This window comes from Pan paniscus, chromosome 18 (genome assembly GCF_029289425.2).
Source record: "Pan paniscus chromosome 18, NHGRI_mPanPan1-v2.0_pri, whole genome shotgun sequence".
Lineage (NCBI taxonomy): Eukaryota > Metazoa > Chordata > Mammalia > Primates > Hominidae > Pan > Pan paniscus.
Window position 1 is genome coordinate 73832501 of NC_073267.2, and position 13100 is coordinate 73845600.

General features: G+C 36.6%; 1 long non-coding RNA gene across 1 annotated transcript in view; it reads left to right on the plus strand.

Annotated features, from left to right (window-relative positions):
* Positions 1 to 941: 941 nt before the first annotated feature.
* The window catches only part of LOC134729363 (uncharacterized), a 255709-nt gene continuing 243550 nt past the window's right edge, over positions 942 to 13100 (plus strand). Inside the window, exon 1 of the long non-coding RNA XR_010110372.1 lies at positions 942 to 1327. This is a non-coding gene — a long non-coding RNA (uncharacterized LOC134729363). The remainder of the gene's footprint in view (positions 1328 to 13100) is intronic.

Genomic DNA, 13100 nt, shown 5'->3' on the forward strand with positions numbered 1-13100 from the left:
ACATATAAAATAAACAAAAAATGTATCCAAAAAGTCATTGCGGCAACGTACTAGGACACAGAATTTCTAGATGGGACAAGCACTGCCTATAGCAAAGTCTGACCTGAATAAATTTCCTCTGATTGTTCTACATGTTACGCTTCCAGTATAGTGGCTGCTCCCAGGTGAATAATGGTGCAGAGGTCATGGATATCTGGGCCATCGTATACATTCATTCCTTTTCCTAGTTAGTTTTTAAGAGACACTTTCATCCCTACCTGAACTTTGGTTCGGAAACCTCATAGGGTCAGAACCTTGTTTTCTGACTTTGAGTTAAGGGCTACCCTGGGGCTTCATAGAAGTTTTGACATTAAAAGGCCTCAATGTAGCTTCTCTAGAATTTCCAAAGAAAGTTTCAATTAATGATTTACAATTTCTCAAGGGAATGTGTTAAGTTCCTGGACATCTAAAATCAGCTTCAAAAAAATTCATGTTCAACCCATGATTTAGCCTTTCCATAGTGTTAGAGTACCTAATATCTCCTCTTTGATCTGTAGAATGATCAAGAAAATAATTGTGGCTACAGACAAGTGCCTTTACATCCCTAAACTCCATGATACTTGGTTTGCCAACAGAGTTTCCTTGGCAACATGCTTTAGTTATGTGTTACGCTCTCTAATTCCTCCTCTGACTCAATTTATATCAGCATGAACTTGCTTTAACAACAACAACAACAACAGCAACAACAACACCACCACAATCCTATATTGAAATTCTTTACTGAATCATAAACTGCTGATCACAAGTGCATGCTGGGAGGCAACATAGCATCCTCCATAAGTATAAAAGCTCTGTAAGTTCTGAAGGTAGACTTCCTCGGTTCTGTATTTTGCCAGAATGTAATGTTAGACATGTTATTTTTAAATCTTCAGATTATAATTTTTTGTCAGTTTATTTAATAATATAGCAATAATAATGCCTATGTCACTGGATTGCAAAGGGAATTAAATAGCATAATGTGTGCAAGAAGCTTAGCGGCATGCTTGGCACACAATTGGCATTTAACAAAATTTCAGCTGCTACAGACTTCTCACCAGACTAGAACACTTTTTTTTTTTCTAGAAACACATATGGATAATATTTCAAATGAAATAGAGAGTGAATTCTTTACAATCTCAAAAGTACAGTGCTCTCAGTTTCACACAAAAAAAGTATACTTCTCTTTAACAGATACACAGATGAAGATGACATCTAGGGAATCTTTGCCTTGCAATTGATGCATTCTGTAGTCCAGTAATATCATCTCACTTTGTATCCAAGAGATCCTGTCTGTTCATGTAGAATTCAGGTAAGTCCCCTAAACTTCTTGGTTCTCCATCTGTGGAAAAATTGTGGTGGGAATATTTGTACACCAGTGCTACTATTTTATGGCTTTCAGTTACCAGACTTACAAAAACCTCAGTTTTATCTAAAAAGTTAACTTTAATATAATGTTTCATCAGTGACTAAAATATCTTCATTCTTGGTTTATTTCCAAGTTTAATTTCTAGCCTAATGACATAGAAATGACTAATTCCTCTGGCACAAGAAAGTAATCAGTAAATTAAATACTCTTATGCCTGTATTCCAAACTTAAAATTGCTTGTTGGAAGTAAGGATTGAATGGAGTATTTGATTACTATCTTGAATAAATTTATTAATTTATTCAAAATTCATTTGAGTGTCTATAATGTGCTAGATACATGCTAACTTCTAAAGAAAAAAGTACATATATATGTTTTTATATTTGCTTTATAATTCATAAAGTGCTTTTGAGTGACATTATCTATTTTAACATTTACGATAATCCGATAAGAAAGGTGAATGATCTCCCATTTTAAGATAAAGAGTTTGATTGTGGGAGATGCCAAGTGACTTTTACATCATCCTATAGTTAAGTACTGGACAGCAGGTAGAAACAATCTATTAAAATTATATGTCATTTCCAATCAAACTGTACTCATTCTAAAGTTTTGTATTTGTTTGTTTTACCACATAAGTCAGGAAACATCCAGTTCAATACTTGCCTTTGTCAAAACTTTAATCCTACGATAAATAAAATCTCCTTTCTTAGCCTGGGTCAGTTTTAGGATATGCTGCATTTCTGAATGATGAACTAACACAGTGAAAAGCAATACATTATGCAGAGTCGGAGGGCCTGGAAAAATCAGCTGCTGTTGTTTTAGCTAATATATAACGATTTCAGGTTTTCTGACTAATGAAACAGAGAATGCCATGTTTCTCCCTAAATGGTGCAATGTCAGCTCTCAGGCTGGAACTTTATCAGAAATGCAGATTTAGAAAAACAAAGTGGTCTATGCATCTGCTCAGTAGAATGGGCTATGTGAATGCTTGTGAATCTTTATTTTGGTAAACCTGATGATTTGAAAGCAGAGAGAATGATTAAGTTCCCATGATTAGTAAATAAGGGGTTTGGGACTCAAATCCATTTCTCTCTGGCTTCTAAACCACATCCCCTGCTCCTGTCTAATGGAGTCTTCTGAGTGTTCTTCTTTCCATTATGGGAATGGGGAAGCTCCTTCTTCTCTGTAGCCTCAGTGCCAAGCATATTATGGTTGTTCAGTAAATAGGTGGTGAATTGCCTGTGTGGATGAACTTTTCATCATAGCACCAAATACCTCCCTAAGTACTCCATTTTATGGGGCTGGAGGTTTTAAACTGGCCTAGCCAGGGTCAGTTGCCTTGTCATGTTATTGAAATTACTTATTAACACTGTCTATAACAGCCTCATCCAGAAAGTGATTGTTTCATGTCAGTGAACTCACAGCATCTGATGGTGTCTATTCCATTTTCACAGGTGCACCTGTACCCACACGCACACAAACATGGCAAAATGATGTTGTTATTATCTGTTTTTTAAAAAAAATATTTACTTATGATTAGCTTATAAGCTAAAATCTGGCCCCTGAAATTTCCATTATGTTTTCTGTCCTTTTTAGGGGGACAAACATGTAGTTTAATTGTCTATATATCCATATATATAATCTCAATATTTATATTACAGTCCTTTCCAGCTATTGCCAATTAAATACAAGGCCACCAAGGTTATTTTTCTTCTAAAAATACTTTCCTTTGACCATCATGAGCACAACTAATACCATGACCGAGGACACTTTCTGTAAAATATCTCCATGGAATTTCAATGTCAGTGAAAAAAAATATGTAGAAAAGAGAATTACCTTAAAGGCAAGTTAAATATTGAGACAACACATACCTTGGTATGTATAGTAATTGCAAAAAACAATTTGATGAACATTTAAAGTTCAAACTGCCTAGAATTTTTTTCCAATGAAAAGAATATTGCAATGCATTGTACATAAACAATGTATTGTAATTAAATATTATTCAATCTAAAACTGTATATTTTTAAATATATGCTGTTATTCCCAAATATATGTTTATGTATATCTAATATATGTATATTAAAATTAATTTAACCCTCTATCTCCCAAAAAGATTTATCACAAAGTACATTTCAAGAGAGCAATGACATGTTTATATTTTGTTCACAGTTATACCTTCAATACCTCAAACATTACCGGCCATACAATAGGTAATCAATAAATGTTTATTGACTTCATTACCAATGAAACTAATCCTAAGAATTTCTAATGGTAATAGCTTTATGCTAGGCATTAGCTTACCAATGATAATTCGAAGATGAATTTGATCTGTTCACCGTCTTTAAGGACCTACTAGTGTGTTGATTTTTATAAAAACATATAGGGTAGGCATCACTTTCAGTTAGTCCCATGTCACAAAGTTGGAAGCCAAGGCTCTGTGAGACTGAGAGTCTCACTCAAGTTCAACTATCTAACTGTGGCAAAGCCAAGGCTACAACAAATAATATCTATCAGAAATGCCTTTCAGAAATTGTTCTGCGTGCCAACAATTAAACTGCAAATGTTTAGAGTCAGGAAACTAAATGAGTAAACCTGAAGCAGCCCCTTAATGGACTCAGCCTCTGTCATGATTCTCAGTAAAAAAGCTAAAAGATACTTGGGGTGGTCCCAAGGAACTCAAACCTTTAACATGATTCATGAGCATAAGAAGAGCTCTTGGAGAAGGATTTTTCCCAGAGTCCCTAGAATTCCTGAAGCTATGGGTGGAAGACATGAGGGAAGTGCTGGGCCAGGGTTTTTATCTGTGAAAGGCACTGGTTTTGAAGCCTAAAATAAGGTCACATGGTTTTACTAATTTCTAGTGTTTTTTTACAAAAATAGTTATTATGAGCATTGCACATTGAGTTGTCACTTTGAACACCTGGCAGTTACAACAGTCTGGCTTTGTGTCCCAAAGGAAAGACGTACCGATACACTACCAAAGACTGGAACAAGTAGCACTACATATTTCTTCCATAAGTACATACGTTAATATATGTTAAGTGCCTTACAAATGGACATGTCTTTAAATCATTTATTTCTAATTTTAGGACAACATTTTCAAGAAACAATCTCAAATAAGGATAGACTTTTTTGAGAAAATGGTATATGCATTTTTTTCAAATAATGGAAAGAAGAAAATATTCAACATACAATGGCCTTAGGGTTGTATGATGTGTGTGTGTGTGTGTGAGTGTGTGTGTGTTTTCATTTTGTGACTACGTAACTATTACCTAAAATAGTTAATAGTTGTAAATGCAAAGCATTGCTTTCATAGTGATAATTTGCAGTGGAAAATTATTTCACTTGATAGGATTTAACTTTCTCAAGGTATTGTTTCTCAAATAGCATATTCCTAGGCTCCAAAAGGACATATTTGTAGCAGTCTGAGAAAATTACATTTTTCCCTTTGGAAAAGAGATGATTCATTACTCAAATTTAGGAAATACTGTTTATTATAAAGTGTAAATCCAAGTATATAACATATGCATGTGTTAACACACACAAACTTACACAAAACCCTAAAAGAAAATAAAAATGTTAAATATTATTTTATTTTCAGAATATTTTTATTTTAATGAATGTATACTTTCTTTACATCAAAAACAAGCAAAACAGTAAAAATACCGTAAAGCCATATGAAATTTACCAGTTATTGAATAATGAAGTCCAAGTACATCTTATTTAGTTTCACTGTCTTTTACTTAGAATCACTTTTAACTCAAAATTTTATGCTTCAGCTCTACAGCTATCAGGCCATTTTGTAGTTTACTAATTGGACAAGATCTGTTGAGAACATTTTAGCATTTTTTAAATCTTTAAACATATGTTCAGTAAAGTTATGATAATATTGCCTTTCTGATCAATTCTGGATTGTTTTAACACAGAAAAAGACATTTCCTATAGTTTCAATAAAAGTGTATTATAAATTATTAACTGTATTACTATTAAGATTAGTAATAATTATAATTATAGCCTGAGTAATGGATGAGTTTGATTCTCCACAGAGGAAAAGGATAAAAAGAAAGAGGTGCTTTTGAATCATTTAATTTGTTAGGGCGTTTTACTTGTGAGGTTGGTATTATTAATGCTAGATGACGAGTTAGTGGGTGCAGCGCACCAGCATGGCACATGTATACATATGTAACTAACCTGCACATTGTGCACATGTACCCTAAAACTTAAAGTATAATAATAAAAATAAATAAATAACAAAGTTAACACAGAGAAGGCAGCAACTTTAATCAAAGTTACATAAGTTGTATATAGGTGAGAATGCCAGAATTTGAATTTGAACCTTTGGTCTCTACATACACTTTTTCACAATTCCTAGGCATTCCTGTCTCTTAAGTCCCCTTAAAGATGAAGCCAAGATTCTTACCTTGTCCCATGCAGCCCTTTATCTCTGCATGTCACATCTCACCCTCCCTTTACTGTCAGTTCCACTGAAACCAGCTTCCCCATGGTCAATCTGGAGACCCAAATTCACCTGGTATTTTTCTTTTCTTTCTTCAACTCAATTAAAAAATACCTCTACATCTTCTTCCTCGGGTTTACTGCTATGGACTACACACATCAGATGCTGAGAAATATGCAGTTAAGATACAGATATTCTTCAGAGTCATTTTCATCATCTGCTATTCTTCAAGTTATCATTTTAAATATGCTCTGAAGATGTTTTTAAAGTACAATCTAGGCCAGGCACGGTGGCTCATGCCTGTAATCCCAGCACTTTGTGGGGCTGAGGTGGGAGAATTACCTGAGCTCAGGAATTCAAGACCAGCCTGGGAAACACAGCGAAACCCCGTCTCTACTAAAATACAAAAAATTAGCCGGGCATGTCAGCGGGTGCCTGTAATCCCAGCTACTCGGGAGGCTGAGGTGGTAGAATCGCTTGAACCTGGGAGGCGGAGGTTACAGCAAGCCAAGATTGTGCCACTGCACTCCAGCCTGGGCAACAGAGTGAGACTCCGTCTCCAAAAAAAAAGGTACCATCTAAAACTTGAAAGAGGAGTTTCATAATTCTGAATGGCTATTAGAAAACACATTAGAAAACACACACACGTGTGCACATGCACACACACACACACACATCCCCCTTATATCTGTTTCTATCTGTGCATGCTTGTATGTCTATATTTTGCCATCAGACTCATGGAGTTCAAAAGCAACACTGGCTTTCATTGAATGCCCCTATAGCAATATTAGCAAAGTGCTATTGCTGCTGGCTCAGTGCTTATTTAAATGGAATAGCAGGGCCATTTCTCCCCATGTTATGGGCTTCAGTGCACAGCAGAGAGCAGCTAAGGATTTCTTGGCACACATCTGAGTGACTCTCCACAGAGGTCACCTAAGGACACAAGAAATTGGAGGCCAGATAAATATCCCTTTTGCATCTTCAAAGAGTGACCTTTCTAGGTGTGCTTAAAGGAATGGGATTTTTCTTCTACTGCCAAGGACAAGAATCTGGCCTAAGCTCAAATGTTAACAACAACAAAAAATGAATTCTAAGATGCCACTTCCTCATCAGAGCTTTCTAAGGTGGGAGCATTCATTGTCAGTGTGAATTCTGTACCAGGAAGAAAATCACCAGAACAATGGTGCTAAATTTGAACTAGGGCACTGTAGGAAGTGTGGGTGCAAGTGTGGACTTTGTACGCAGATGAACCAAAATTTGTACCTGTTCACCCGAGTTCTACCTTCTAGCAGTGGTCTTTTGTGATCTGATGGACCCCAAGATAAGGATTTGAGAAAAGAGGTCCCAGGAAGTACCTTCTTACTTAGTAAGGGGGAGTGCTTAGCAGTGAGCCAGAGAGACTGGAAAGGATTAGTAGTTAACAAAGGATATTTTAATAAGCAGGTTACAGTTATGGGCAACTGAGCCTCAGTCCCATTGGGAAACTCTAAGAGACAGTATAGAACTTGCCTCAGATTTGTCCCACCAGGTAGGCCAAGAAGCTAGGTGTTTTTCTTCTAAATTATTTTAGTCATTGCCTGAAGTTACTTCTGAGACCATTAACATCATGGTACTCTAGTGGAGTGGCAGGAAGGCCCTATGAATATATATTGGAAACATGAGTATGATAGGAACATGGGTGGGGCCCCTGCTTTTCTAGGTAGTTGACTTAACTGCTCTTACCTTCATCTGTACATTGGATAGAATCATCAGTGTTTTACAAAGTGTTATTAAACATCATCTGGAATTGCATAAATAAAATGTCTAACAATGCCATTCCCAACGACTACACAAAGGAAAGCATAGCTATATTTCACTTTTAAGGGGTGATTGACAAAGGGTCCATTTAAATATTCTTAGGACACTATAAGTTTTAAGGCAGTCAACTCTCTGGGCCTCATGATGAAAGTCCTTGTAAAATAATATTTGAAGTGCTTTTATCTAAGGATAGAGGTGCTTTATTTGAAGGTAAGGATAGGGGTAAGAATGAATTATGAGCCCACTTACTAGGTAGCAAATGTGTATTAACTCCAGGGAAAGGAAAGGTCATGCAGAAGGAGGGAGGAAGTGAATTAATTACAAAGCATCTTGTTAAATAATTGTAAGAACCAGAGAAAAGGCTAAAAGAATTATGGTTCCACATGCTGACTGTGGCCATGTCTACACTGAGCAAACAGGTCAACTTATGTAACCAGGAAAAGAAAGAAAATATGCAAAGAAGAGGAGACAGCCTGAAACAATGAAATTTTCAGGTTCTATCTTGGTGCGTGGACATCTAAATATATCAATTTACCTAGAAGAGTTATTTATGCATTATGTTCAGTACCCTCTCTGAATATCTGTGCATGCAATGTCTGTGTTTAAGTTATCAATATATGAAAATAGGATCTTTCCTTGGGTTTTATAGGAAAGGTATAATTACCTTTTCATGTATAACAAGAACAGTAAAATATGCTATAACAAATAAAACCAATGCAAAATAATTTTAAGTCCATGTAAGGGTATTCTATTTGATATAATTAGGTAACTTAATTGCCCTTTTAGGACTATTTCAGATTCAAAGCTTAGTTTAAGCCTCATCTGAGATTTGAAATTTAACAGCATGCAGTTCTATGTGAGATATGTGAAAGCAGACAGAGAACTGGTTTGAAATTATGACTGTGTCCTTTACTAGACAGAAGACAATAACATAATCTCTGCAACCCTCAGTTTGCTGGGCTACCTGGTGAGAGTAACAATTCTTACCTTGGATGAAATATATTTGCCAGTCTAGAGTACTTCCTGGTGCTCATAGCATCATAACTCAGATATAATTCATTTAATCAGTGCTCCTATGGGATGTTTTCATAGTCCAATGCATGACATGTGGGACAGTTTCCGCATATGAGCCAGGATGAACAAATTACTGTGTGGCATGAATCTACAGAGTACATGTGCTAGAGGTACCACATATATTCATTACTGGAGGTGCCACATATATTCAATTATTCACAATATTTGTCAATGACTATCAAATATGGGACCATTTAAGAACCTTAGGAAAAAAATACACAGAAGATCTAGCTATAGTTTACAAGTTGTTTGTTTTAATAGGGAATCCATTTATATAATTAGCTATATAATTAATTACAATAAAGTATTGCTAGGGATGTTTGACAAAAATCAGGAATGAATAATTATGAGTAATATCTGCAGTTGATACTAAGGTAGGCAGTGAGGCATATGGAGGTAAGAACAAGAATCTGAAGACTGTGTGTTACAGCCCTACTTCTGGTACTAACTATTAGAATGACTATAGGCAAGACATTTAACCCCTATATGCTTTACATTTCATCATCTATAATATGGAATCCTTATGGGCCATACAATTTTTTTGGTGGAGGGAAACACAGGGTGGGTAATTAGCATGTTGTCTGATATGTGGCAGAGGCTAATTAAGTGTTGGCTTTTATTTTTATGTCTTAGATTTTATTTATTTATTTATTTATTTTATTTTATTTTTTGAGACAGAGTCTTGCCCTGTCACTCAGGCTGAAGCACAGTGGCGCAATCTCAGCTCACTGCAAGCTCCGCCTCCTGGGTTCATGCCATTCTCCTGCCTCAGCCTCCTGAGTAGCTGGGATTACAGGCGGCAGCCACCACGCCCAGCTCATTTTTTTTTTGTTTTTGTATTGTTTGTAGAGACGAGGTTTCACCGTCTTAGCCAGGATGGTCTCAATCTCCTGACCTCGTGATCTGCCTGCCTCAGCCTCCCAAAGTGCTGGGATTATAGGCGTGAGCCACCGCGCCCGGCCGTGTCCTAGATTTTAGATGAAGGGCTTTATGAATACCATTGAATTTGATCAATACGATGAACTAAGGCTAATGTCATACTCATTTTATAGATGGGGAAATTTGGCTTCAAGACATTATTTTAACTTGCCCAGTTTTACACAGATAATCTATGACTAAGACAGGTTTTCTTCTATATGAGTGCAATGCAAGCTCTTACCCACACCACCATATATGCTCTTTGAAAAATCAGACAAAGCAAGGAGAAAAGTCAGGATAATGTCTTTGTTGGAAACGCAGACTTGGACAATTAAAGGATGTTGGCATTTAAAAAGTGAGGGGGCCTGTGGTGCTTAGAGGCCAGGCACAGTGGCTCATACCTGCAATCCTAGAACTTTAGGAGGCCAAGGCAGGAGGAGAGCTTGAGGCCAGAAGATTGAGACCAGCCTGGGCAACATAGAAAGACCCTGTCTCTACAGGAAAAACTAAAACAAAAACAAAACACTGAACAACTTAACTTGGCATGGAGGTGCGCACCTGTAGTTGTGGCTTGACTTTTCAAGCTAGAGGTCAGAGAGAGCTATGGTCACGCCACTGCACTCCAGCCTGGGCAACAGAGCAAGACCCTTATCCCTCCCCTCCCCCAAAAAGGAGGGCTTATAATCTTATAATTGTGCCTGAAAAACAGTAGGTGGGGCTTGCTAATCTGTATCTAAGGTCCCACTCTGTTTGATGTGGTTGATAATGTAATCATGATTGAAGCTAAGATTTAGCTGATATTGAAGAGAGTTGACAAGAAAATAACCCCTCTTTCTAACAGGGCATATTGCCTTCTCTATGTAAGATTTTAATATATACTTAAAAAGGGCATAACCCAAATATCTTTTTTTCTACTCAAGAATCTAAATTACCCTAGGTTCCTGAGACCAAGGGAAGACCCAAAAGAGAAAAACTGGTAAGTCTATGTGGGTGTTTTAAAAAGTCTGCTGTGAAAGTTCAGAAAACCAAATGACTAATTCAGACTGGGTACAGCTAGAAAGATGATCATGCAAGATTAGTCTTACCTTGAGGCTGTAAAAAGATGTGTAAGCTATTATTCTCCCATAATGAATGTTTTATTGATAGTAGATTTTAACCCCCTTTGCTCAATTACCTTTTATTTTACTTTCTTCAAACCCTCCATTCTCTAGGTGGCCATCTATTCAGTTATCTGCTCCAAAAACAAGTCATTAAACATATCTAGCAGTAAACAGCAAATATACTGAAACTAGCCTATCTTACAAGGAGTACATATTCAGCAGGTTAAGATGAGTTAATGGGATTTCTTAAATCTTGAGAGGGGGTTTCCTTCAGCTGTGGTAATTAACATGTTTGAAAACTAGAATTAATAAATAATCATAGCAAGTTCAACTTCAATTACCATTACAAATGTTTGTATTTATTTTTGCAAAACAATTGACATCTAATTAGCATGTTAAAAGCTACTTGTGTTCACATATTAATCAGACAGCTTCTAAAAATCTTAAGAGTTATTTATTAAGGATAAGCCAGACATATGCATAACCATAATTAACTCATAACACTACATGATCTACTACTCAAATAACTGTTAGAACTATGACCATAGACTCACCTGTTTATTCATTCAAAAATATGATACAGCAGAAGCCAATTATTCCCTAAAATATACTAAGATTATTACAGCTAAGTGATGTGTGTCTCCTCTATCTTACTCCAGAACGCTAAAACTTATAGGTACCAGAGGATATATATATATATCCTACTAAACAAAACTAGCTTTGCTTATAAAGCTTCTTCCAAATTTTAGTGCCCCTATAATGGTTTGATCATGTTTTATTACTTCTTATTGCATTGTATGATAATATTTGTTTACAAGTTAAACATTCCCATGTATTGCGAACTTCCAAAAAATGATATTGAAGTCTTTTATTTTGTATTCCCAGTTCATGACATGATTGTTTAGAAAATAACAGACATCTACAAAGTCTATAAAACAGGATAGAACATCTACTGGTGTGATCTGTTCTTAAACTGTGCACTTTAAGTCTTTTTGAAGAGAGTTAACTCATGGAAAAGTTCAGGCTTTGACATTAGACAGACCTAGAATGAGAAGCATGCCTCGGCCCTGCTCTACCTAACGTGAGCTAATCATGTAACCTCTGAACCTCAGATACCTCATCTGTAAAGGAGGAATTATATTCCTAACCTCAGAGTGGTGGCAAATATTTCATGAGATAAATATAAATTCCACCTGCTATGAGCATTAAGAGACCTCTTTCCTGCAATTCATACATCAGCTATAAAAGGCTTCCCTTTCATCCTTAGCCCAGTTTGTGGCATTAAGTGAGCCCTTGGAATGTATAATTTTCCTTTGTCTCTTTTAAATGTAGAAATATGATAAACTTCAGAAATGAGATTGCATTTGCAGAAAATCCACACTGGTCCCAAGAACTCATTCCATTGCACAGCACTTGTTCAGCCTCTGATAGAAGGAAATGTAAATGTGGAGCCATTCTTATCTTTGCCTGGAAGTTTCCAATTGCATGGCTCTGGAGAGCAGTCTCACTGACTCAACGAATGTGGCTTGGCCCAGTTTGCACGCAGCTTTGAGATGTTCCTTGGATTTCGGTAGTTCTGTTCTGCTCTCTCTGTCCCAGGGTATAATGTGTTTTCCCTGACTCAAACCTTCCATGTTTGGAAGGCAGTAAAATAGTCTGAAAAGCAGTTTTTCTGTTTTTGTTTTTTTAATCAAATGGAAGAAAGTGGAGCAGAGCCAGCTCTTGAAATGAAATATAAAAGCAAGCCAAGTGAAAATGCTAATATTTCAATTGCTACCCTGGGTACAGAAACTCAGAAGTGTTAACAAAGAAATCTGAGTTCATAGCTCAAGGAGCCCTTACTTCTATATAGCTTAGAATAGACATTGCCTTTGATAGCATGTTGAGAGAGAAGTCAGTCTACCCGGTTAGGTCATCTCTTGTGACTGGGACCTCAGTATCTCATTTTTCAGTGCCTCCATCATTGATTTGTTTGTTTGTTTGTGCTTTGTTTGTATGTTCAGCAGCAGCTTTTAAAATGTTTACCAATGATGCCCCATTTCAGGTATCCCGGCCCTTTTTAATCCCCTCCCCTTTAGTCTAGGCTGGAACTAATGATTTGCTTCTAACGAACAAAATTTAGCAAAAGGAATGGGATATAACTTATGAGATTAGGTTATAAAAAGAGTCTGGTTTCTGTCTTGTTCAGCATCTCTTGCTTTCCCATTTGTTCATTCTGATGGAAGGCAGCTGCCATTTTGTGAGCTGTTCTATGGAGAGGCCCACGTGGTTAGGAAATGGGGGACGCATCCAGCCAACCACCAGAGAAAAACTGCAGTCGTCTGTCCACTCACCCCAAAGAAACTAAATCTGAACAATAGAAAATATTATGAA